The 25,016-nt window shown below is 51.5% G+C and overlaps 1 protein-coding gene across 3 annotated transcripts in view; it reads right to left on the reverse strand.

Annotated features, from left to right (window-relative positions):
• The window catches only part of TIAM1 (TIAM Rac1 associated GEF 1), a 111,794-nt gene extending 88,413 nt beyond the window's left edge, over positions 1-23,381 (reverse strand). Inside the window, exon 1 of one of the 3 annotated variants that reach the window (XM_068180402.1) lies at positions 23,320-23,381. The gene's annotated coding sequence lies outside the window, so the exon portion shown is untranslated. Of the gene's footprint in view, positions 1-11,276; positions 11,437-23,319 lie in introns of those variants that run through there. The other 2 variants (XM_068180405.1, XM_068180404.1) reach the window with 2 other exon arrangements.
• Between the last annotated feature and the right edge of the window lie 1,635 nt (positions 23,382-25,016).

Raw genomic sequence — 25,016 nt, forward strand, 5'->3', positions numbered from 1 at the left:
TGGTTCCATCCCAACAAATCCATGACTGGAGCTCTGCACTGTCCCCAGGGATGGTTCCATCCCAACAAATCCACGACTGGAGCTCTGCACTGTCCCCAGGGATGGTTCCATCCCAACAAATCCACGACTGGAGCTCTGCACTGTCCCCAGGGCCAGGCTGAGCTCCTTGCTTCCAACACCACCCCACAGGCAGCTCCACCGAACTGGCCAAGGTAGAGTTAGCCCCTGGCTGCAGCTGGGAGCAGGGAGGGATGTGAAGAAAGGGTTGTTAGTTCTCCTATTCCCAGTGACCATCCCCAGCTCGTGCTTTTCCAGAGACCTTCCAGGTGGAGATCCATGGTGACAGGAGGACAGCTCCCAGTCCAGCCTGCCAGCCAGTGACTTCAGCCTAAATTGAGCAAGGAACTGGGAATCCCACAGGAACACTGCTTGGAGGTTTTCTCTGCTTCAACACCATCCACCCACGTGAAACAGAAAAGAATTCTTTATCTGTCGGGGGTGATTTTGCCCAGTTAATTCATTAAGGAGTTTGGGGGGAATGTTTTGGAGAATGCCACATGCTGTGAGCAGATAAATAACATGTCCCACTGTACATGTTTCCTAACTTAGCCTGTATTTAAGGCAAGTAATAAATAACAGCACTGAGCATGGTTCTTAACACCAACAGAAAATTAAAAAACCAAAAGCTGTCTCATTTTGTTGATTCCTTTCCTGTGCCAGTTGTAACAGGTTGATAAATTCCCACAGAAAGGATATAATTCATAAGGACCTTGCATGCCTCTGTTGGGACACTTTTTAGGGATGTACTCAGTAAAAGATGATGCACAACAGGTTATGTACACCACAATGGGTTGGAATTTGCACACAGAGAAGAATAAATCAAAATAAACCCCATTTACTATCATGACAGCCAACTATAAAATTTAATTTAGCTGAAGGGAAACCAAATATTGACATCCTGGACTAGACTGACCATGAAGTTTGACTGATGTTACACAAAGCTAACCTGATTCAACAACAACAATTAATAAGCTGTTAGCTCCACCAGCCTTAAAATGTGAAAATTCTACCAATATTTTCCCAATCTACTCAGGTGAAGACATATATCAAAGCAAGAGTCATCCAGCTTTTTGAAAATTACAGTGCCTTTCATGAAAGAAACCAGGAGCAATGCTACCTGCCAAGTTAGTAAATAAAATTAGAACTAGAAGAGTAATAAATTCCATTCTTAATCAGAGAAAATGCCAGAAATAATTAAAAACTAATACCCCTTACGGAAGCCCAGCTGAAATATTTGCTGATTTAAAATTAAAATGCTCTTGCATTGGACTAACAAACAGTTATATTTAGAATATTTTCAACATTCTCTTACTAAAAGCAGCACAGTGACTTGCATCCGCCTCCCTGGTTCCAGAGGGAGCCACAGAACACACCGGGCTGCAGGAAGCTGAGGCACAAATGGTCATTTACCCCAAACCCCCGCTCAGTTTCTGTCAGAAACCCTGATAACCCAGCCCTGCCCACGATTCAAAAGCCTCCCACTCCCAGGGATCAAGCTCCTCACATCCATCTCCCCGCAATCCTCTGAGTGCTACTGCAGCGTCACAATGGAAGTGGAATAACAGCTATGGAGATAATCGCACGCAGCCCGGGAAGGAAGCAGCAAGCCCCTGGTGGCCCTGCCAGCCCAACCCCCGGTGAAACAGCTCGGTGCCAACAGGTGGCATTTCAGAGCCCACTCCGCTCCGTGCTGCTGAACAAAGCAGGCCCTGGGGAAGCCCATTTCATGGCATTATTCTGATGGAACAACCTGCAGTACTCACACGGGGTGGGCTCGCATCCCCTGTGCTTCCCTGCACACCGCTCATTTCCACCTATTCAACCTCCCCAGAGAACACTCAGCCCGGGTGTGGGGGATGTTTAGCGCAGAAGGGCAGGGGTATTAAATGCTGAGGAACCTTTTTTCCCCCCAAGTTTTTAAATTCCAGAGGATTCCGTTCAATTGCGAGGCAAAGATTTCAGCGTGCAGCATCCCGGCTGCCTGACAGCTTCAGTGGTGAAGCTTAACCAAAATCTGTGTCTGAGAGAGAAGGTGCTGGATTAGGGCTCTGCTCCTCAACCCAATTCCAGGGATTCACAGGCAAGAGCCTGAAACCTCCCTGCGTCTCAAAGCCCCTTTTACAGCCTGAGAAGCTCCTTTCCTGTATCACTGAAAGAAAGCCAGAATAAATCACAGAATGGTTTGGGACTTTCAAGATCATCCCTCCAGCCAGGTGAGGTGCCCGTGCAGGCGACGTGGCGGTGACAAATATCTCCTTAGACAGCAGGGGCTGTGCTCAGCACTGTGCCACTTCATCAGAGTGCCACTAAGCTCAAACTCAGTTTGCTCCACAGAAAAGGCCTCTAAAATCAAGTGAAAGGAGTCACATGCACCTCCAGAATTTGGCTGCTACACAGACTTTGTGGGACCCACTCAATTACTTTGGGATAATGTTGCCATAAATTGTAGGTCAGGCATAGTGGAATATGAATCCCTGGCCTCTGGCATTCCTCCACTAGGTTTAAAAAGAGAGGTTGAACAAAGATAATCCTCTTATTGCTCTGTCAATTTTACTAGCAGAGATTCTAAGTGTGAAATTTTGTCCAGCTTGAGCAATAAAATAAGATTTCCATTTCCAGGTTCCTGAGAGCTGAGGCTGGGAGACTCACTGAGCTCCAGCAGTTTGAGAACTCGGGGCTTTTGAAAGCCCTTTGAGTGAGGAGCTGAGAAAGAGCCTGGAGAGGCCTCCACACAAATGGATTGAATTTCTGAGACCTCGGGAGGATTCTGCTCCGAACCTCATGGCAACACGTGGTGGTGCCGTCTGCTGCCAGCACGCTTGTGAGAAGCAGGAGCTGCCAGGGAGGCGTCAAGTCTGTCCCTTCTGTCCCCAGCTCTGAGCTACGTGGGGACGTGACTCACATCTCACTGCAGGCTGAGCCAGGCAAGACATTTCATTGCCATTTAGACCATGAATCAGGAGCTCTGCGAGCAATGCAACGCCTGCGAGGCTTTATCTCCCTGTATTCGAAACCAGATCTTATTTTTAAGAAGAATTTGATAAAAGGGTAATTTTATAGACCTGCTGAAGATGTTCTGGCCCTTGATTCCTTCTCAGCAGTATTACATGCTGCCATGACCTCGAACCACAGATCCACAGAATATCCTGAACTGGAAAGGACCCACAGGAATCGAGTCCATCTCCTGATGCTGCACAGGACACTCCAACAATTCCATCACATTCCTGAGAAACACCTGGCCTCTCCTGGATGTGTTTTACTTTTTCCATGAATAATTGAGGCCCAAAGCAGGTGACAGAAAAGTCAGTGGAAGCAACAGGTAGGCAGAGATTTTGAAAAACTGCTGCTGCTCCCTTAAGTGACTCATTTTGGGGTTCAACGAGCAAAAAGTGCATTAAAATTTCAAAGGATTCCTGTACAAAAATAGCTCTGCACAGCTGGAGTGGCTTCAAGTGAGATGCACACTCTGATGAGCAGGTTCAAGATTGCTCTGAAAGAGCTAAGTATCTGCAATCTTGTGTGAGTGCCAGGTGAGCTGTGCTCCTCCTGAAGCTGCTGAGGGAACGTGGGCTGGGCAGCCATTTCAAAGACAGGATGATCAAACCAAACCTTGGGATAAGCACAGCACAGCCTGAGCAGGTTCTGGGGACCAGCAGGACAAGCCCCTCGACCTGGGAAACCCTGGAGCTCGCACTAGGACCCCGTCTCAGTGCAAGGGAGAATGTGCTCACAGGGACGGCAGGTCTATGTCCTAGAAATGAGGCTTGCTGGACCCCAGATTAACTCCAAAGGCACCCCCTCAGACTTCTTGTTCCCCTTGTGGGCAACAGCTCTCGGCAAAATGCACCGGAAACGTGCAGACTTCAGGGAAGGCTCAGGCTGGAAGAATTTCTTCATGGAAAGGGTGATTAAGCATTGGCAGGGCGTGCCCAGGGAGGTCTGGAATTCCCATCCCTGAAGGTGCCCAAGGACTGCCTGGATGTGGCACTCAGTGCTCTGGGCTGGTGACAAGGTGGGCACTGGGCACAGCTCCAACCTGATGATCTCCGAGTTCTTTTCCAGCCTCAGTGATCCTGGGATTCTGTGATTCTGAGCCTCAGGAAAGCCCCCATGGGATACCACGGCAACTCCTGCCCCAATGCTGGAGCCCCACACGAGCAGGGAGCCAGCTCTGCCTCCAGCCAAAAGCACCCACAGGAAAAGCCTGGAATGCCAGACTGCTCGTGCTGTCCCTACAGCCCTGCACAGCTTGGTCTGCAGGGGTTATTTTCCTCTTAATAGATTGATTTGCAATTTTGCCTGCCTAACCATGTGCTGTCCAGGAGCTGTGGGTCTTACCGAGTTCCTTCAAAGACTTCAGACTTTTTTGCCCTGCACATTTGTCCTCAGCACCAAACAAACATTTGCTACAGCACTTTTCGCCGAGGCTCTGCACTGCTGAATTATGCAAAAAGAGCACATTCCACAGACACACTTCCTACAGTTTGCAGGATGTATCTGTGCTTTACACACAGGAGAGCCATGTCGTCTGCAGGAGTCTTCCTTGTGGGACATCATCCACCTTGGGAGCTGTTCAGGGGCCCTGCTGGATTCATCCTGCAGTAGCACCCCAGAGCTCTGGTGTGGGCTGAAACCATAGTTTCACAGTCACATGAGGATATGTGATCCTGGGTCCAGGGGCTCACGCAAAGCTGGAGCTGTTTTTCCTGTCATCACAGACTTGGGACTGGCAATTATTTCATTTCCATCTATCTGGTGCTGACGGGGGAATCACCATCATGCCTCAGGCAGCAGAACAGCCCCAGCTCCCATTTCCCATGGCACCTAATAGAATCACAGAACCATGGAATATCCTGGGCTGGAAGGGACTCACAGGGATCACCCAGTCCAACTCCTGGCCCTGCACAGACACCCCAACAATCCCACCCTGTCCCTGAGATCCTTGTCCAAAGGCTCCTGGAGCTCTGGCAGCCTCGGGGACGTGCCCGTTCCCTGGGGAGCCTGGGCAGTGCCCAGCACCCTCTGGGGAAGAAACTTTCCCTAAATCCAACCTAAACCTGCCCTGGCACAGCTGTTCCCTGGGTCCTGCCACTGGCCACCAGAACAGAGATCAGTGCTAGCCAACAGTGGAGCCAGGTTTTTGGCAGGCACTAAGTGGGTCAGCCTCCTGTTCTCCAGCAGCACTAACCAATGCATACCTGATGAGATCCCAGCCCCTGCAGCAGATTCAGAGAGACCAGGCCCTCTGTCTGACCTCCATCCTGGCCAAATCTTTACCCTGCTCAGTGCCAGCCTCTCTGTGCTCCCTACCCAAACCTCTGCCTGGAAAAAGAGTTCCCAAGGAGGACAGCTGTAAGGTACTGGGAAACACGAGGTTTCTCCCTTGGCTGTGAAGCCCCATGAGGCTGCCAGCACACCTTCCTTGCAAAGCCTCTATTTCCAAATAACCCAGCCCCTTTTCCCCAAAGATGCAGCTCCATCAGGCCGAGCCCTGCAGGTGGATCTACTCTCAAAGCCACAGTCCCAAAAGAGCCTTGGTTTCTCTCTGTCTTGCTTGCCCAGAAGCACAAACCAAGGGCACTGCGATTTCCTCATGGCCCCAGACAGTCCCTGCCTATTCCCTGCATTGCTTCACCACGTTTGGAAATACAGACTCAGCTCTTGGAGCACCTCCACAGATGTGCAACTTTGCCCTTGCCTTGCCTCAGCCCCTGCTGCACCAAGGCTGGAGGGCACATTTCAGGAGAGAGGCACTGCCTGAGCCAGGTGGGAATGGACAGCCCATGACCAGGGGCTCCCAGGGATATTCCCAGGCTCTCACTCTTCATGGAGCTCTGGACATTTGTATGAATTCCCCAACTTCAGGTGCCTCGAAACAAGTGACTGCATCTTACTCCTCCTCAAAAATCCCTTATTTCTTTTAAATTCCCTTTTAAAAAACTCTCCATAAACTCCAAACTTAAAGGTACACTCAGGTAACCATGTCAAGCATAAAGACCTGTTTGAAGCAGTAAACAGGAACTGAAATGTCATGGATTCATTCAGATGCCTCCAGGAATGACAGCTCGAAGGAACACATCACACAGTATGACTTTCCAAATTTTTAAAAACCAGGCTGGAAAATTACAGTGATTTATCACTCCACAACAAAGTACACACACACACACAAAAGCACTTCCCAGAAAAAGATTACCAAGCAATCATCCAGATGTTATTAAAGCATTAAGATTAATTTGAAAAAAAAAAATCAGCAAGGAACTGACTCCCACTGTTTTTTTATTTTTCTAAATTTTATCCTGCAACTTCCAAGGGAACAGAGCTCTGGACTGTGCCTCAAGTCTCACTGGCTGTGTGTGTTTCTGGCGCCTCTGCTGCCCACCTCACACCTCTTAAAGCAGCACTCTCTAACTCACCATGGGGGATCATGAGAGTCAACAAAAACACAACTTTCCTCCCACTTCAGAGAAAAAAAACCCCACCAGATTTTCATTGTTGCAAAGGAAGAAAGAAAAGGCTCTTTGTTACTGCTAAAAAAAGCACATCAGTCATTTTTCACCAGAACAACCTGTGGCATGTGTTACACATCACCAGCAGCGAGAGGCATGGGATGCCTGATCAGGGCTCTCAGCCACTGCTTTAATTCCTGCACAGACATCACCCAGCCATCACACACACCTCCAGAAACCTGGAGCACTCCAGTTCCTGCCCAGGGGCCTCTCTCCCGGGATCCCCCCACCAGCAGAGGGGGGAAACCCTGGCAAAGGAAAGGAGCAGCCGGTGCCCAGCTGGGGAAAGCTGGCAGGATCAGGCACAGCCTCGGGGCTGGGTCTCCCAGGCTGTGTCAGTGTTCCTGAGCTAGGGGAGTCCCCATCCCTGGAGGTGGCCGAGGGAACACCTGGATGTGGCACGCAGGGCTCTGGGCTGGTGACAAGGTGGGCATCAGGACCAGCTTGGACTGGTTGACCCCAAAGATCTTTTCCAACCTAAAAGATTCTGTGAGGTGGCTGCACCCAGCAGCTTCCCAGCTCCCTTCCCGGGTGGCCTTGCGCAATGGGGAGTCTTTGTCTCTGTTTCAGTGTCTGAGGGCCTGGGGCAGCTCTAAATACACCCTCCCCACCCAGGCTACTGCAAATGAACAGCAAAGCAATTCCCAGCTGGGACAGCAGAAGTTCTCCCTGTTAGGGGCACTGGACTGGGGGCACAGAGGGCTGTGTGCTCACCTGGGAAAGCCAGGACACCGGGGTTTCTGAGTGTTACAGCAATAAATGAAGCCAATCTGCTGTGAGGGTATTTCAGTACTGCCACTGGGCAGTGTAAGGGGTGGAGGGAGATCCTGGCATCTCCCAGAACCAGGGGAAGAAGGTATTCGTGCAAAACCTACATACTTCCCTTCTTCTGTCCAACTTCTGCTATTTCAGAGACCCCAAAACCACTTTCTGGCTTTGGACAAAATGCTACAGGAAAGGTCTGGCAACTTCCCCAGCTCCTGCAGCTGCAGCGCTGCCTTGCTGGTGCCCTGCACTGCCCAACTTCAGGGAGCTTCATCTTTGGAGGGGTCACCCTTGGTGCCCAACAGCTCCAGCACGAGCTCAAAGGGACATTTCCCTACACACACAGGAAAAACAGCTCTTTCATAAAGACACTGCTATTCCAGAGCTGGTTCTGCACTTATTATCCAGTATCACATCCCCTCAACAAGTGGCTCCTTCTTCTGCACCTCATAGGAAAAACTGAGCCCATCAGCTTCCAAATTGTTTGGAAGGGAAAACAGAAATAGAAATGCACAGCAGCTTTCAGAAGAAAATAACTGTATCTTCAGAAGTAAACACAACTGCTCCCAAGCCTGTGGCACCCCTCTTGCCCTTGCACCCACAGAAGTCACCCCATTGTGACTTCCACATGGCTGATTTTTGGGCAATGTCCCTGGCTGCAGACACTCGCGCCCTTCCAGCAGGATGTACGTGTGCAGGGTGATTTGTGGTCAGCCCCAGAGCTGCTGCTCCCTCCCTGTAACTCAGGGGCACCTCTGGCAATGTGAGGTGACGCAATTTACCCCGGACCAGTCTTCCTGAAGTGGCAACATGGCACATTTTCCATGCTCCTCCTAACAACAGGCACACAGCTCCTGCAGCCCAGCCAATGCTTGGCCACTGGTTAAACTCTGTTAACATCTCCAGGAGCCTGAGCTCCTAACTACCCCTAGAACCATAGAATCACACAGTTGTTATGGCTGGAAAAGACCTCTGAGACCATCGAGTCCCACCATGGGACATCTGTCTAGACACTCCTAGAAAGTGCCAGAGTTGAACCACTGCTGGTTTCCCAATCTCCAGCCTGCCAGCCCAGAGCTCACTGCTGGGAAGACCAAAGGCAGAAAGCAGAGTGGGAACTGCTGTGGGTGCTGGAAGTAACGAGACCACGGAGATTCCTGAGGCAAACCAGGAGCAGAGATCTCCCTGGGCTCAGCCGGCAGGTCCTGCCTGATGGGCACCCCCTTCCCCTGCCCAGATCATTCCTCTGCTTGGCTTTGTGAGGGCCTTTCAAGCTGCCTGTAAACATCACATCCCAACTCTCATGGAAAGCCTAATTGGAAGCCTCAAGAAGCAATTACACTAAAAGCACTCTGCAGTGAATCAAGTGCCTGTCTGGCAGCCACGGTGCCGGCTCACGGGGCCGTGCCTCTGGGACACGGGCACGCAGAAAGGCTTCACACGTGGAACAACACCACAGCTTCCTTCCCCTGGAAGGAAGGAGGGGCTGGCAGCTCTCACAAACGCTCCCCCTTCCTCAAGTCCTGTGCCTGCATCCCACCGGGAACACAAACACGCTGCCGGGAGCGAGTCTGCTGAACCAGGGAAAAGGATGTCCGTGTCTGTTTCCAGCTCACTTAGAATTTGAGATGTCACAACCAATAAAAACTACACTCTGGTTCTAGAAACCCCTAACTCTTTTGTGACCTATGCCTTGTGAGGCGCAATAAAAACATAAACGTCGACGTGGTAACTTCCCCCTTCGCCCCCTGCCTCTGCACTGCTTGTGGCACAGCTGGGCTAATCCCATTTCCACTGCTCTGCATTCTGACCTCCTTAAACAACCCCGTGTGAGGACGTTAAAACACTCTGATCTATAAATAATGTATTCCCCTCATCCAGCAATGGATTACTGGGCCATAAAACTCCCTGGAACGCTCTGCACAGTCGCCAGTTTAACAAAATAATACCCAGGAAGACACATCAGTAGTGTCTCATCCTCCTTCTTGATGAATCCTCGCAAAGGTTCCATGCCACCGTTACTTTTGCACTGGATTTTTCTTAACAATTAATTATTTAGAAGCTGGTATTTTATTCTAGCGGCCTTTTTTTTTTGCCCCCCATCAAAGACCCTTTAATTTTTTGAGCTAATAACCCTCACAGCTGAGAGAAGACCAGCGCTGGGGAACTCATCAGGGCCAAAGGGAAGCAGTGAGGTCTCGCTGCTTGACGCACACAGTGAGGTCACAGTTTAGACCCAAGCCAACCTGTTGGGAGCTCCCATTGCTGCCCCCTCATCCTCCCGCCCCAGCTTTGGGCAGGAGGATTCCCAGGCATTCCCTGCAGCAGTGCAGGTCACTGATCCTGCAGGGAAGTGGCTGTGTTTTCCTGGGGGTTCGTTTCCAAACAGCCATTACCTACAAGTCAAACCACAGCATGTAACTTCATTAGAGACAAACGAATCTGCTCTAAACACGGATGCCTAATAGACTCACTGCCACTGCAAAATCAATGCTTCTTCTCAGCACCAATTCCAGCAGGAGTCCTGCCGCTGATTTCCCAGAGCAAAAGCATTAAGCTCTAGAAAACGCTTCAATGATGCAAATTTGCTGTTTGGCAGATCTTTTTCTGTCAGGCATTTTGGAAAAATAAAGCATTTCTGCCTCAAAACAAGTTAGAAACCAGACAGGCACCCTTTAAAGAGCAAGTTCCCCAGGAAGCAGAACCAGGCCCGCCACATTTGGGCACCTGATCCCTCAGCTCCGTGTGCCGTGCTGAGCACAGCAATTTTCCACACCTTTTCCATAATGCACGGATCACTTTAAACTCTGAAAAGATGGGGGAAAACAGGCAAGCCAGTGACACCCACCAAACCTGCTTGCTTCGTTCCACAGCACTGATCACGTGTGGAAATGTAAATCCCTCCTGCAGTATTAAAACACCATCCAAGAACTAACAGCCAGCTCAGCAGTAGGGCTCTGGTATATGCAACAAAACTATAAAAGCGTGTTTCCAGCAGCTCCGGAGCGACTTAATTCCCAGGAAAAGGTATGCTTTACCCTTTGCCTCTGCCCCGGAGGATTACTCACAGCCGATGGGTTGCACAGCTCTGAGTCAACCCTGCCTGTGGGAAGCAGGAGCCATCCCCGAGCCTGCCACAGCAGCCCTGGGGACAGCAGGTCGGGCTGGGGAGCCGGGACAGGACGGGAGCCCGTCCCCCAGAGCGCAGGGCCAGCGCACAGCGCTGCCGCTCAGCCCCGGCGCTTCGTCACAGCGATTGCAGAGGCACGGCTCTGTGCTCGCATTTCCTGTCACCAACCCAAGAGTTAGGCAATTTAGATTCGGAGATAGCGCCCGGGATATTAAATCACCTGATAAGCCATCGCTGGAGGAACCAGGAGGAAAATGAGCAGCTCGACGGGGACGAGGTTCCCCCAGTCCCGGCTGCGCAGCGTTCCCAAATCTTTGGGATGTGTGAGCCCCCCCAAGGCAGCGTTCCCCCCTCAGGGAGCAACACCTCTCCCCACCTCGCAGAGACACCCGACAGAGCTGGAGTCAAGTTGAAACCTTTCACGGGGCTCATTTTCAACAATTAAAGAGCATGGCAACCTGTAATTATGGAAAATAAAGCCAGACAGCTGGAGAAGGGAACATCTCTAGTCAGTAACACGATACCACATTTTCTCTCATAGGGAATTCAGCTGTGAACTCCCCAGCTCCCATTCAATCAGCTCGGTGTCTGGGCGAGCAAACAGCACCTGACAACCCAACTAAACACAACTCACAGAAAGCAACACCTCTATCCACACCGGGGAAAGACGGGAACTGGGAGAGGAAAGCCCTCCTGAACACCCAGCGTCAGACAGCCCGACGGTGCTACACCCCCAACTCGTTTCCCCGGCTCCATGCGAGCCCCAGCACTCCAGCAGGCAGAGCTCCTGCCGCCCGCAGGAGCCCGGCGCTTACCGCCCATCATCAGCAGCACAAACATCTTCTCTTGCGCTTCCCGAGCCCCGGCTGCCGCTAGCAGAAAGGAGGAAGCGCCAGCATTTCATTCCCCTTCTGCTCCGGAGTGGGTGTAACTTGCGAAGTTTCACGCTGAGATGAGACGGGTCAGCTGGGTGTGTTTGAAGGTTTGGGGTTTTGCCATCCCTCCCTTCCTCCCTCCCTCCGTCTCTTCCTCCCTCCCTCTCCTGATTAATTCCTCCCGTCACAGGCTTCAGACGAGCTGCCACTCAACCCCGCTGGCTCCTGAAATCTGAATTCCTAAGGACATCCCTCCGGGGTGACTTTAACTCACCAGCGCTGCGAGAGGAGCCAAGAACTAAATCCCCAGCGAGGCCGGAGAGGCGGCTGGCTCCCGCATCCCGAGTGCACCAGCTCCACAGCCCTCGGGATTCTGCCGTGTTCGCAGGCAGCAGCTCACCAGCAAGACAGAAAATAAAACATTCTGCCCCAGCCTGTGCCTTTTGCCTCTGCCCTTGACTCCCCCACGACCCCGAGGGTTTCTCCGGGTCTGTATCAGATGATGCTTCTGGAGGGGACTCGTTAAAAACACACCAGCAGCTGCTCCCAGTGAGCTGCTCACAGGTGCAGAAGGGTTTCCAGGATTGGGAACTGCAGGGAATTAGAAATTACATAGATCTGGTTTTACTTAATTCCTACTTCCACATAACTATCTCTGGATTAGGATTTGAGCAGCAGCATCCTCCAGACCAGGGCTGGCTAATGGTTGCTATAAATAAGAAATACCAACACAAAACCCAACCCATCTGTGTTTATCCCCCACCTTGCCTCTGCACCACGTATACGGGACAAGAAAAACAGGTATGAAACTGCTCTGAAAAAAAAGCAGACAACACGGTAAATATTCTTTACAAGCAGAAATCAAATTAATTAACAAATTAACATTTACAACTCTGAACGATGCTTCACCACATACGGACTATTGAGCAATGCCCCTACCCTTGCAATCCAGCAGTGACCACAAGCTGGGAAAAGGACAGAACCACGAGGGAAAGAACAAAATAAAATGGCAAAAGGTACATGCCCAGCTCTGACCCAGGGCTGGACACGCTGCTGTGGCACTGAAAGGATTTGCCAGCTGGAGTGAGGCTCTGGGGTTCCACACGCCTGGGTGCTGCGGGTGCAGAGTAAGGGAGGAGATGATTCTATTTTGGGGCAGGGACCAGATATCAGAGAAGCAATTTGACATGGCACAGCCATCCTTTACAGCCCCTGTGACCAGGAACAGGAGCGAGCAGTGAGTCTGACCCACTTCAAACAGCACCTTGGCTTTAATTTCTCATCTCAGATATTTCCGACAGATCCACCCACGTCCAGCACGAAGTCCCCCGTGACCACAGGCACACCCCAGAAGCACCACAGTGCTCCACCACGGCTGCAGCAAATGGCTGAAGGAGGGATAGGAACAAACACTGTTTGGTCAGGGGAGCACTCAACAATCCCCAACATTATGGTGAATTTAAACCCTGAACGAGCAAACCAGCAGCTCCCGTTGCAGCACAAACAAACGGGAGAGCAGCTCTCAGCGCTGGGAACTTGCAAACCCCGAGCAGACTAGCAGGTTTGGCGAGCCACCAGTGACTCACAGAGCCACGGGGGCTGCTGCTGCCTGCCTTCGGGTCCACTAGGGCTCGGCCACCTGGAACAGGGCAGAGCTCCCACACCGCCCAGCCGGGATCGCTGCAGTCGGAGCGGGATCGTTCTCATCAGAGCGGGATCGCTGTGGGGCGGACACGGCCTGTACCCACACACAGGTGTGCACACGCCAGCTCCCACAGACACTGCAAGCACGTTGCCACACTCCAGAGGAGGGACAGGTGCTTACTGCCACAGATCAGCAGCGATTCTCACATTCGGAGGGCAAAAGGCAGCACTGCCCTTCTGCTGCCAGTGCCATCTGCATCCTGCCACAGCAGCGTGGGACATCTCTTCCTGCTACCCAGAGCAAACTCTGGGCACAGCCAGAACTCCCAGGAAAACACGAGCTGCTGTAAGAGCAGCTTGCAGAAAGCTTCAGACATTGGTGTAACCACTGGTGGGTTTTAAATCACAGAATCATTTTGTTGGAAAAGACCTCCAAGGCCATCAAATCCAACCTGTGCCTGATGCCTATGTTATGACCAGCCCAGAGCACTGAGTGCCACATCCAGGAATTCCTTGGACACCTCCAGGGATGGGCACTCCAAACCTCCCTGGGCAGATCCAAGGCCTAACCACGTGTTCCATGGAGAAATTCCTCCTGGTGTCCAGCCTGACCCTCCCCTGGCCCAGCCTGAGGCCGTTCCCTCTCCTCCTGTCTCTGCTCCCTGGAGCACAGTCCGACCCTGCCCCCCCCCGTCCCCCTGCCTGTCCCCTCCTGTCAGGGAGTCGTGCATAGCCAGAAGGTTCAGTGCAGATCTGCAAAAGAAAAGCAGTGACTTCCCCTTCAGTCATGACCCAGAGCAGTGGAGCAAAAACCGGCGAGCCATAAACAGCAATCCTAACGAATGGAGAGAGATCCATGGAGGGAGAGGCAAGGGATGCCTCCTCCTGTGCCGTGCAGGATCCGACCCACCCTGCTCCTGAGAAATGAGGTGCTTCCTCCAGGGAAGCGTGGCTGGGTGAGCAGCCCGGGATGGTGGGAGCAGTGCAGGGAAGGTGTGGAGCAGGAGTCTCGCCCGGCGGCCAGTGCCTCGGCGGGCAGTGCCAGGGAGAACAGGCACTTCCAGGCCTGGTGCTGGCTCCTGGCCCCGCTGACGCACTGGGATACTCCCTTTTGATGTGGGCTTCCTCTGAGGGCCCGAGCCAGCTTGTGTAAACAGCTGTGCTCCCCTGTGCCAGCCAGGAACCACCAAAACCTGTTCAGAGACAGCCCGGCATGCTCTGCCTGACACGGCACACAGACAGCCAGGCCAGCTCCGAGGGGGATGGCTGCAGGGAATGGCACCTCCAGCAGCTTCAAGTAGCAGCCATGAGCTCAGCCCTGTAGCAGGGCACAAAATGACCCTCCCCTCCTCAGCTGAGTAATGGTACCACTGGGAAAAGTCTCTTTTCCTTCCATCCTTCTGTCGGGATGAATCCCACCGGTCTGGAGAAGACTTAGGTCAGACCTCAATGGGGGATGCAGCTCCTCCTGAGGGGCAGCTCTGATCTCTGCTCCCTATGACAGGGACAGGACCCAGGGAACAGCTGTGTCAGGGGAGAGTTAGGCTGGATATCAGGAAAAGGTTCTTCCACTGCCCAGGCTCCCCAGGGCATGGGCACAGCCCCGAGGCTGCCAGAGCTCCAAGAGCCTTCAGACAGCGCTGCAGGGATGCCTAGGCTGGGACTGTTGGGGTGTCTGTGCAGGGCCAGGAGTGGGACTGGACGATCCTTGTTGGGCCCTTCCAACTCAAGACATTCTGTGATTCTGTGAACCTTCCAGGGAATATCGAGCTGAGACATGGAGATCCCACCACAGAGCCCAGAGGAGAAAGGTCCCCCAACACAGCACTTCTCTGTGGTGAAAGGAAGAGACACAACCCACACCTGTATCCTGCATAAAGGTGTGTTTATCAACCCTAATTAACATCCTGGGCCTCTCACACCCTGGCACACCTGCTAATTAGCACGCATGAGTTAATATCATTTTAACAATGGATTAGCACTTGGGGCAGGAAAAAGGGAGTCACTTCAGCACAGTGACTCACCCTGAGCACAGCAGGAAGGTGAGATACGAGGAGCATCTGCTGTGCTCACACAGGGCTCTGCAGACCGTATCTCCTTAACTAAGGCTTACTTTACAAAGCCGAGGTGCTTCAAAAATTCATGATTGTATCTGGCTTCTTTTTCACCTGCACACACAGGTGGCCTTGGAGGAGCTTCTGTCTCCACCATCCAGACGACCAGAGCCACTCGGGTCCTTCTGCGAGTCACAGTGGAGTTCCTGAGGTGATCATCACCCACTGTGATCAAGCATCTTTCAGGACACGACCTGGGGCCTGCCAGCCACTAATCACCCATCAGGAACATCCCCAGGGCAACACTGAGGAGCTGATGTCCAGGCCAGTTTTGGTGCCTCTCCGAACATCCCACAAGCACAGATGATCCTGGTGGTACTCGCGGGCACCGGGCACACGTCACTGGGACACTGGTGCCCTTTTCCAGGGAATCCTGGAAAAACTGCAGCTCTACACACATAACCTGACCTTCAAAGTTCCCTGTAGATGATGTGGCCAAGCCATGCACTGGCTTTCACCCTGGAATCCCACTCTTTGTGCCTGTGTAGCCACCTGGCAGGAGCAAAGGGTTGTCTCTGTGTAGCAGGGGACAGTTTGACTCGAGCCATCTTGTATTCAGTCATAAACTGAAGAAGAAAGTTGATTTAGCTTGCATTTTTTTTTTTTTGAAACCACAGCTTTCAAACTGGTTATCTGTGAAGCAGCACCTCACAAGAGGGCACTGATGGAAAACCATCACACCACCATCAGAATCGCTTCTACCCCCTCAAATTGATGTTTAACACTGCCTGCCTTCACTTTGTCCAACAAAAATCTGCAAACCAACCCCTGGCAATTACAGAACATTAACGCCATGAAAAATTATACTGGGTTGAATGTATCCACACTCCCTGCTATCAGAAAGATTTTCTCAGCCTCATGTTTCTATTTGGGATTAGGAAGGCAGTTGTGAAAGGCAAGTATTGTTCAGTCACAGATAGTTCCCTTTCAGCCTCTACAGAAGTCAGGTAATGAATTACAGGAGGTTTTTTTCCCTTTGGAGAAGTCAGCAGATATATCAGCTCCTGGGAAAGCTGATCCCTGTTGTTTGGCTACAAGGGGAGCTGAAAAAGGCTCCTAATGAGCTCCAGGGAGTGGATGGTGGCAGCGAGCCAGCACCTTTGCCTGTAAAACCAAGACAAGTGACAAGAGGCAGGAACCACCTCTGGCCCAAGCACAAGTTAAAATTTAAGGTTTGCATTTCGTGGCGCTGCTTGTGGCTGGCAGCTCTCACAGAAACGTGGGCACTCTGCTTGCAGACACCCTAAGAACCTCCTGAGCTGGAAGGGACCCACAAGGGCCATCCAGCCCTGCACAGACACCCTCCAATCCCACCCTGTGCATCCCTGGGAGTGTTATCCAAAGGCTCCTGGAGCTCTGGCAGCCTCGGGGCTGTCTCCTCACGGGCAAAGGCAGGGCTGCTGCTCTGCCCTGGCCCTGTGCAGGTGTGTGCAGGTACAACACACCCCTCTGTGTATGCAGGATCAGCTCCTAGAGAAATCCCTTCTCCCTCTCCTGCACTGGGGCAGTTCTTCGGGACACACACGCTGGCCCAAAGCCACCGCGAGCTCTGCGCTGCCCAGCACCAGGGGGTTTTTTTGGGGTGCCCAACCCCACCTGGTGGGCCCCCCTGAGGGGACAGGGCTGTGGCTGTCACATGCCACTGCAATCAAGCCCCGGGGCAGCAGCACCACCCAGCACAGAACGGCCGCGCCGTGCAAGGACCAGCCAGAGCTTAACAGAACAGGGACTGCTTCCTTTTTCCATGGGAATGCTCAAGGAGGAACATTTTATTCAAGACCTCTAATGCAAACACCTCCTCTCTTTTTTTTAACTATGCAGTAGCTGCTGTCATTTTCATGCTGCGTTCTGACACACTTCCACCACATCCCTGCCAATAGTTTTAATTTCATTGGAAAAATCAGCTCTGAGCGAGAGTGACAAGCTGCACGCTGGTGACGAGGCTGTCAAGTGATGGATAATGTAGGTTTACTTTATCTGTCAAAACTTTTCAACGCTAAAAATAGGTATCACAAGCTTCTGGACTCACTGCACAGAAGCATTAAACACACAGGATATTGACACTCTCAGAAACGCCCTAAGCCCCTCACAGCTGAGTAAAACCAGCAATGTGTGATGGACAGCAAAGGTCTCCGAGTTTTACTTATTTGGAGAAGAGGAAAACAACACACTACAGGATGAAAGCTCATATCCACACTGGTCAAAGCAAAGACAAGATGCTGCACACACACCTTGAAACAGAACAGCACAATATGGGATGCAAACCTGGGCAACAACAGACAGAAAGAAAGAGAAAAACTGAGAGAAAATCTTGTGCCCTGTTATCCCAGCTCTTGGTCCAGGCCCCACAGAAAGGGAGGGCAGAGATCGTCCCATGGCAGCTCCTTCTGTCCTGCCCATCCCTCACCTGGCCCTGCCCAGCAAGAAAGGGCACAGAGCTGTGAGGCTGGGAAGGATGGGAAAGCAGGAAAGAGCAAGGGGTTTTGCCAGAGGGATGAGATTTCCATGGAAGGGGTGAGTCCTCCCCAAGCAGTGGCCCATCGATGGACACCAGCCCAGCAGCAGCTCACCAAAGGGGTCAGTGGTTTTTGGGTCAGATGGGATAGGAGGAGGGGGATAAAGAGGCACCATTTACAAACTAAATCCAGCTTTTTTTATTCCCTCTGAGGCACTGGGATGACAAGCACAGGCAGGGCTGTCCCTACATTAGGCCAATATTTATGGCAGAAAGAAAATGAAGTGTCATAAGGAATTACTAATTAGATGTTATCATAACCCTGTGTATAACTGAAGCAGCACTCTGATGTGTTTTGTAAATAATTAGCAAATTAACTTTCACAATGCTCTGCAAGGTAAGTACTATCCCCATCTCCTGCACAGCCCTGATGGAATAAAAAATACAGTTTGGGAAGATTGTTCCCTTGCCCTGGACAACTGCAGAGCTGCCCAAACACAGGGAGGGGACATCAGAGAGGAAGGGAGAAAAGGAGGCTCAGGGGGGACCTTGTGGCTCTGCACAACTCCCTGACAGGAGGGGACAGCCAGGCTGTGCCCCCAGGAACAGGGACAGGAGGAGAGGGAATGGCCTCAGTCTGGGCCAGGGGAGGATCAGGTTGGAAGCACTGTCAGGGGCTGCCCAGGGAGGTATGGAGTGCCCATCCCTGGAGGTGTCCAAGGAATTCCTGGACATGGCACTCAGTGCTCTGGGCTGGGGACAAGGTGGGCATTGGGCACAGCTGGGACTCCATGGGCTCAGAGGTGTTTTCCAACCTAAATGATTCTGTGATTCCATGATTCCTCATGTGCAGGAGGCAGGAACTGAGAGGGGAAATGCTCTCCACTCCCAGCAGACCCAAAGGAAACAACTGTGAGCAACTGCTCCTTCCCTGTCCATCCAACCCTACCTTCCACCTGAGCAGGAGGGCTGCCACAAGTGTCCTTGCTCCCTCCTTCTCCCACACAGAGGTTCCTAAGGAGCAGGGACCAGAGCAGCACCTCAGCCACCCGCCCACACCCTCCTGGTGTCACTGCCACCTTCCCCCGCCGTGTGGGGCTGGCTGGCACATCCAAACCCGAGTCACTCCCTCAGCAGCTCCCTGCCAAGTGGTGGGAGCAGGGAAGTGAGGGGAGGGAGCAGAGGAAGAGGGCAGGAGCACCAACGCTGCTGTGACTTCGTGCCGGATGCACGCTGAGAAAGAGGCAGACCCGCGTCTATTTTAGATGTGCTGCATAAAAATAAAAGATGCTGGTTGACTGCACATGTTCTCATTTTTAGAAAACAAGCTCCAATTTATTTCTTCTATTACAGCCAGATGGTTTAAAAAAAATAAAACAAAAAATAAAACAAAAAAAAAAAACCACCACATCTCCCCTCAATGTCACCTCAATGAAAAGAAGCCCTGGCCTGGTTTCAACCTCCCTGGACCAGAGCACGGCACAGGAGCCACACTGTTAACACCTCTCTCAGGGGGCCCTGACCCCACTCACAGCCTGACCCAAAGCCCTCCACGGGGGGCAGAGATCTGGACCTCAGGTCCTGCCCAGAGGGCCACCAGCACTGAGTGTCACAGGCTGACTCAGGGTTATAAACATTACAGCAGGCACACAGGGCTGGCACAACTGGACTGACCACACGTCTCTGCTCTGTGTCTCGCTGCCTCCCCTGCTCCTCCTTTCCTATTGACTTGTTCTAAGCTGCCTTGAGGGGTCTTTTTTCCTTTTAAAACTCCCATCAAGTTATTTAATTGAAAGAGCAACACAAGTTTCTATGAAAGTAAATGCTGATTTTCAACTTTCCCTATTTATCCTCTCCTCATTCAAAGCCATGCCACACCATCCCATATAATTCCATTTCCCTAGATCTGTTTGCCACTGCTGTGGTGCTCAGGAGGAACAAACCTTTCATTTCAAAGCACAGTCTGTAGACATCTGTGGCCTCTGTCAGGCACCCTCAGTGGTGCACCCAATATTTCAGTGGGACACAGGGCAGAGCAGTTGGCATACACCAAGATCTCCACCATGAAGACACTCCTGGCAAAAAGGGAGGTGGGGTCAGGTTCTCAGGAGAGGTTGTGCCTGCTCCATCCTTGGGAGGTTTTCAAGCCCTGCCTGGAGAGGAGCCTGGTTTGGTTCCAGAGCTGATCCTGCTTTGGGAGGACCCCACACATCCCTTTCCACCTGACTGACACAGTGATCCCAAGCTCAGGGGAACAGTCCAAACAATTCCCAAACACCCAGGACCACGCATGCCCGGCAGAAAGGACATAAGGCAGAGATCTCCACACCAAGGGGAGATGAGCACTGCCTTGAAACCTCCTCACAGTTCATGGAATGGCAGGAGCTGAGAAGCACGACCAGGGAACACCTTTAAACAATGACTCTTCTCCATGGCCAGCAGGGCAAGGAGAGGAGAGTAGAACAAGTGCAAAGAAAAGCATGGAGCAGCTGGAGGCATCTTCTCTGAACTGCAGTCAGAAGTCTTTGGCTATCTTTTGGTACCAGCACATTTAAAAGAAAATAAAGAGCCTCTTAAATCTTGTTCCAAACTACTTTTTGGAGGAAGGCCACAGCTTATTATGGACACAGCAGGCAAAGAATACCTGATTTGTGGTACTGCAACACCTGCCCTGCTCTGTGAGCCCATTCCTGAATGTCTGCACAGCAGCAGCAACCCTGACAGACAACAGCCAGAGCCATGGGCTACACGCTCACCTCTGCAAGGTTCTTTAGGGTCTCACCTGGGCCTCCAGCTTCTAGTGCCACTGCTCTGTGAGCATGCCTGCTTACTTGTACAAATGTGAGGCTGAAGGCTCAGAGAGCCATCACTGCTCTGAGTGATCCCTAAGACTGAGAGTTCATACACAGATTAACTTCTTAAGCAAGCTCAAGGGCAGAGACCTGGTCCCTGTTACTGGCAAAACCCTTGCATTCTGAAAATCATAATAGTCCCAGAACTGCTGATTAAAAAAAAAAAAAAAAAAAAAGTACAAATGAGGAAAAGTCCTGCCTGTTCCTCCTACTTCTTATGAGGCTTTTCAGTATTTGTCTGTTGCTTGAAGGCTAAAGCCTGATTTAGGATTAAACACAACATTTGGGAGGTGGACTCCAATGCTGCCTGCTGTCACTGTTCCAACTCTAAGAAGCTCGGAGAGATATCAGGGCAGATCCTGCTCCGTGTAAGTCTGTGTGACCAAAGCTGTTTTCCCTTTATTCTATTCCCCACAGACACGCACACAACCGCGATCCATACACAGGGAGGGGATGGGTAGTGCTGGAGAGGCATCAAGGTTGCAATAAATAGGCAGGGAGAACAAAAACATGCTGCAGAGAAACAAACCAACTCAGTTTAACGGCTGCACTGATTGCCCAAAAGCAGAAGTGAGCTGAAGCACGTCAAGAAGCGAAATGGCTTTGATAACTGTGGCCCACTTCCCCCAGTGCAGCCACACTGGGGCAGGGGAGGGAACTCCCAAACATAAATAACCACGTTCTGCATTTTGGGGCCCTGCAGAAGCCGCCTGAGCTCCCCCGAGCTGAGGCCAGGTCAGCACACAGGGCATGAGCATCCATCTCCCCTCCCATTTCAGTAACACACCAAGCTCAGAGCATCCTGCATCAGTCCTGGAGAGACCCCTGAGGAAGCAGAATAAGCACAGAAAAGCTCAGGAGGTCTCCTGCAGCTCCCCATTGGGGGATCCCACAGCACGGATGAGCCAGAGCCTCTCCAGGAGGAGGAGCCTCCTCTTCCTCCCTCTCCCCCCTGGTCCTTACAGCAGGTGTCCCCTGGGACATCAGCTTGCAGGACACAAGTCGAGAAGCTCTAAAAGCCACGGCAAAGCAGCACAGCCCCACAGCTGGCAAGGAAAGGTTAAACCAAGGGTTTACTATTACTGGGCTTTGGAGTGAAGTGTTCTGATGACACTACTGGGACTACAAGAGAGCCAAACAGGCTTCCTCCCCAGACCTCTCCAAAAACAACCACATCAGGGCTGTCACATCCTGCATCCTCTTCCAGCAACCTGGCTCCCAAAACACAGCTGGCCAAAACACCACAGTTTTATTTTCTGACTGTTTTGGCTCCCTGAACTTGCTCACTGTGCACTGAGCAAGGCCCCGGTGCTGCTGCAAGGAGGGGAGAGAGAACACATGGCCCTGATTAAAAGGCCAGCTCAGGCTCAGAACCACATCTCCACCACTGGGCAGGGAAGCACAGGAGGGAATTGGGGCTGAAGTAGGGTGAACCAGGTGCACAACACATGGGTTACACTCTGGATCAGTACCTTGGGCTGATCCACAACCACTGGCCCCTGCAGGTGTTTCAAGCTAGAAGTGCTCAAGACTTGCTCTTACAAAACCTACACAAGCACAAAACCATCACAAATGGTATGTCCCTCCCAAAACTGAGAAAAAAAAAAAAACAAACAAAGGACTAACTTTGCCATGGAAGAAGCACCAGGCTTCAGGACAGCAGCCCCTCTGGCACGAGTCAGTATTGATACAACAGAGTGGGAGAGAAAGGAAGAGAAGTGGAAACCTCTCCCATCTTTCTCTTATTTTGCCTTAAATGCACTGTAGTTTATGTCCTCAATAAAAGCCTTTGCATATCTTTCCAACTTAAATGTGGATTGGAACCTCGGGATTACTGCCCGGCAGAATTAACGTATTAGACATAAAAACCATAACATTTCATTATCCATTGTAAACCACATGTGCTTTCCCCCTGGGGAGACTGGAAATATCACCCTGTTTCACTATCATTTTCTGTTAACTGGCTGCCCTGCCACATGTTCACACACTGGCACGCTCACTTGGATGATATAGCAGCCCTCTGGTTTCATTCCTCTTTCTTTATGATGCTGACATTTTTTTAAAAAAATGTCTTTTTCTGTTCTGTTTTTGTCTCTGTGAAGGCACCGCACTACAAAACCACTGGTCTGGAAAAAAAAAACTTACCCTGGAACAAAAAAACCACTCATATTTGTCTAGCTGGAAACATACCATAGCCTGATGTCTGGAGCAAGGGTAGAAGGCAACACAGAGGCAAGAAAACCCCAAACACAACAGGCAAGAAGACTCAGACTCATTTATGGGCACATTGGGGTCTGCGGTCAATAGTGAGGCACTGAGGGACAGAATCTCCTCTCTCTGCTGTTTAAACTCCCTGTATTCCTCCCTCTCACTGTTAGGCTGGCTGCAAATTCCAAGATCTGCACAGGCCACAGATTTTGCCTGTCTCTCTGAAAGGTCAGAACCGAGGAGCAGCACAAACCCCCCCCCCCCAGGACAAATGGGCCAGCTGGCAGCAATTTGGAGTGAACACACAGAGGAAGTGTGGGGAGGAGCAGGGGCCAGAGGGGAGCCTTTAAGAAGCCTGGGTCACCCTTGTATTGCAACTTGGAGGCTGCCGCAGGGAATCTTTTTATTTAATCAGTTTTGTATCTTTGCAAAGATTAGTGAGCAACTGCCCCGATTTAGTGCTGCCATGTTTCTGTAAACATTCCTGGACTGGCTTGCTTGGCTACAACATGCAGCGGCTGACACGGTCTCTCATATAAACATTGCACTCTGCATCTCCAAGAAGCCTGAACATTTTTATTCCCAAGAGACCACTGGTCATGCTCTGCCCCAGGACAGAGAGGGGAAGAGGAGGTGAGCAGAGCAGGAGGAGGGTGGGCAGGAGCTGCAAACACACACACCTTCACCAAACCCACCCCAGGCTTACTCACATGAGGCTGTCACAGCAGTCAACAGGCCCAAAGGGAAACATTGGTGTCCCACGTAGCTCCTGGAATGAAAAAGGAAGATTAAAAGGTCGCTTTGGATTTGAAGCATCCACGCACACAGAGCTGCTGTTCTGCTGCCTGACCCCCTGAAACACACCTCGGCCAAACTCCAGCAGCCAGGCTTTTATCACTGACACCACCTCGACCTATTAGTGCAGGGGGTGGGAATAATTCAAATCCAAATTGCTTCTCACTGTTTGCTGCATTTGCCAGAGCCACAAAAGCCAATTAAGGCGGTTTCCCTTGGCTCTGCGGCCGGTCAGCTCCAGACACTGAGGGCTGCAGGCAGCATTTCCTTGCTCTAAAGCATCTCTTTCCACAGGCCTTGGGTTCAGCTAGCTGTACCACTGCTGTTGAGCTGGAGGTTTACAGGAACCTTGGCTCCCAGTCGAATGCTCTCAGCATTCAGGGTTAGCGTGGATCTCACAAACAAACACCTGGAAGCACTGGCAGAGGTCTCAGGTAGCAAAACAGAATGTATTTAAACAGAAATCCCTAGAATGCCTGCACAACGAAAGCAGTAAAAGGTCACTTATCCCCAGCAAATATCATCCCCACACGCTGCTGAGAGATTGGAAACATGAGTGCATTGATAACTCCCATCCAGCAGAGATTTCCTGTGGCTCTTCTCCCTGACCAGTGCTTCCCATCACCTCGAGACACAGATTTGAGGGAGGCAGAGCTTGCTGATGGCTCCTTATGGAAAATTCTTGTTCTGCCACACCAGGGAAGTGGGAAGAACAGGGCATGCCATGGCAAAGCCACCACAAGACACTGAGCCCTCCAAAGCCCTCGCAGCTCCGAGGGCTGGGGATGATGTAACAGCATCAGACATCTGCCAAAGAAATCAGCCAGCTCCATCGTGCCTTGCTCCAAACCCGCACAGCAATTTCCATTCCAGAGCAGGAACCTGTACCGGGGTTTAATACCCTCTCCAATACATCCCTTTCCACAAAGAAAATCTGTGCCCACTGCTCCAGGAACACACATAATCCTTGCAAGCAGATGTCAGCCCCCAAAGCTGAGAAAATGACTTTGTTCTTGGGGGTGAGGGAATTTAAAATGCAAGAAGTTGGAATGTCCAGATGAGTTTGGTAACTTGAAGCCCGTGAGGAAACACCTGCTCTCTGAACAGCCACGGCTGTTTTATCCACCCATAATTCCATGGGAATGGCCTTTTGCTCGTTGACAATCCAGCAGCCATGGCCAGAGAGCTGGGAAAGAGAGGAGGGAGCTGCCAGGAGCCAGCAGCCCCATCCCACAGCACTGCCCCACACAGCAGCTCTCACACAAGATCCACCAAATCCAACATGAGTTCCTCCACCCAAACCCCCTGGAGGGACACCACAGCAGGGATTGGGGTCACAGCCACACCTCCCCTCTGCCAGCAAATAGCAACATTTCCCAGGTTTTTACAGCAGGTAAAGTACGGCTCCGGGATCTCACAGGGGAGAAGAGGCACAGCCAGAGAAAAGGGATTTTCATCAAAAACTCAACAACAATTGGATGTAGTCATTACCCAAGAGATCTTCTTGGTAGAGTCCCACAGAATGAAGCCCTGGATGGACGAAGGGCCCGTGAAACCTGGTTAATACTCAACGATCACCTCCTCCAAGCAGGAAGGCAGGTAAGAATTCCAG

Source organism: Anomalospiza imberbis, chromosome 2 (genome assembly GCF_031753505.1).
Source record: "Anomalospiza imberbis isolate Cuckoo-Finch-1a 21T00152 chromosome 2, ASM3175350v1, whole genome shotgun sequence".
Classification (NCBI taxonomy): Eukaryota; Metazoa; Chordata; class Aves; order Passeriformes; family Viduidae; genus Anomalospiza; species Anomalospiza imberbis.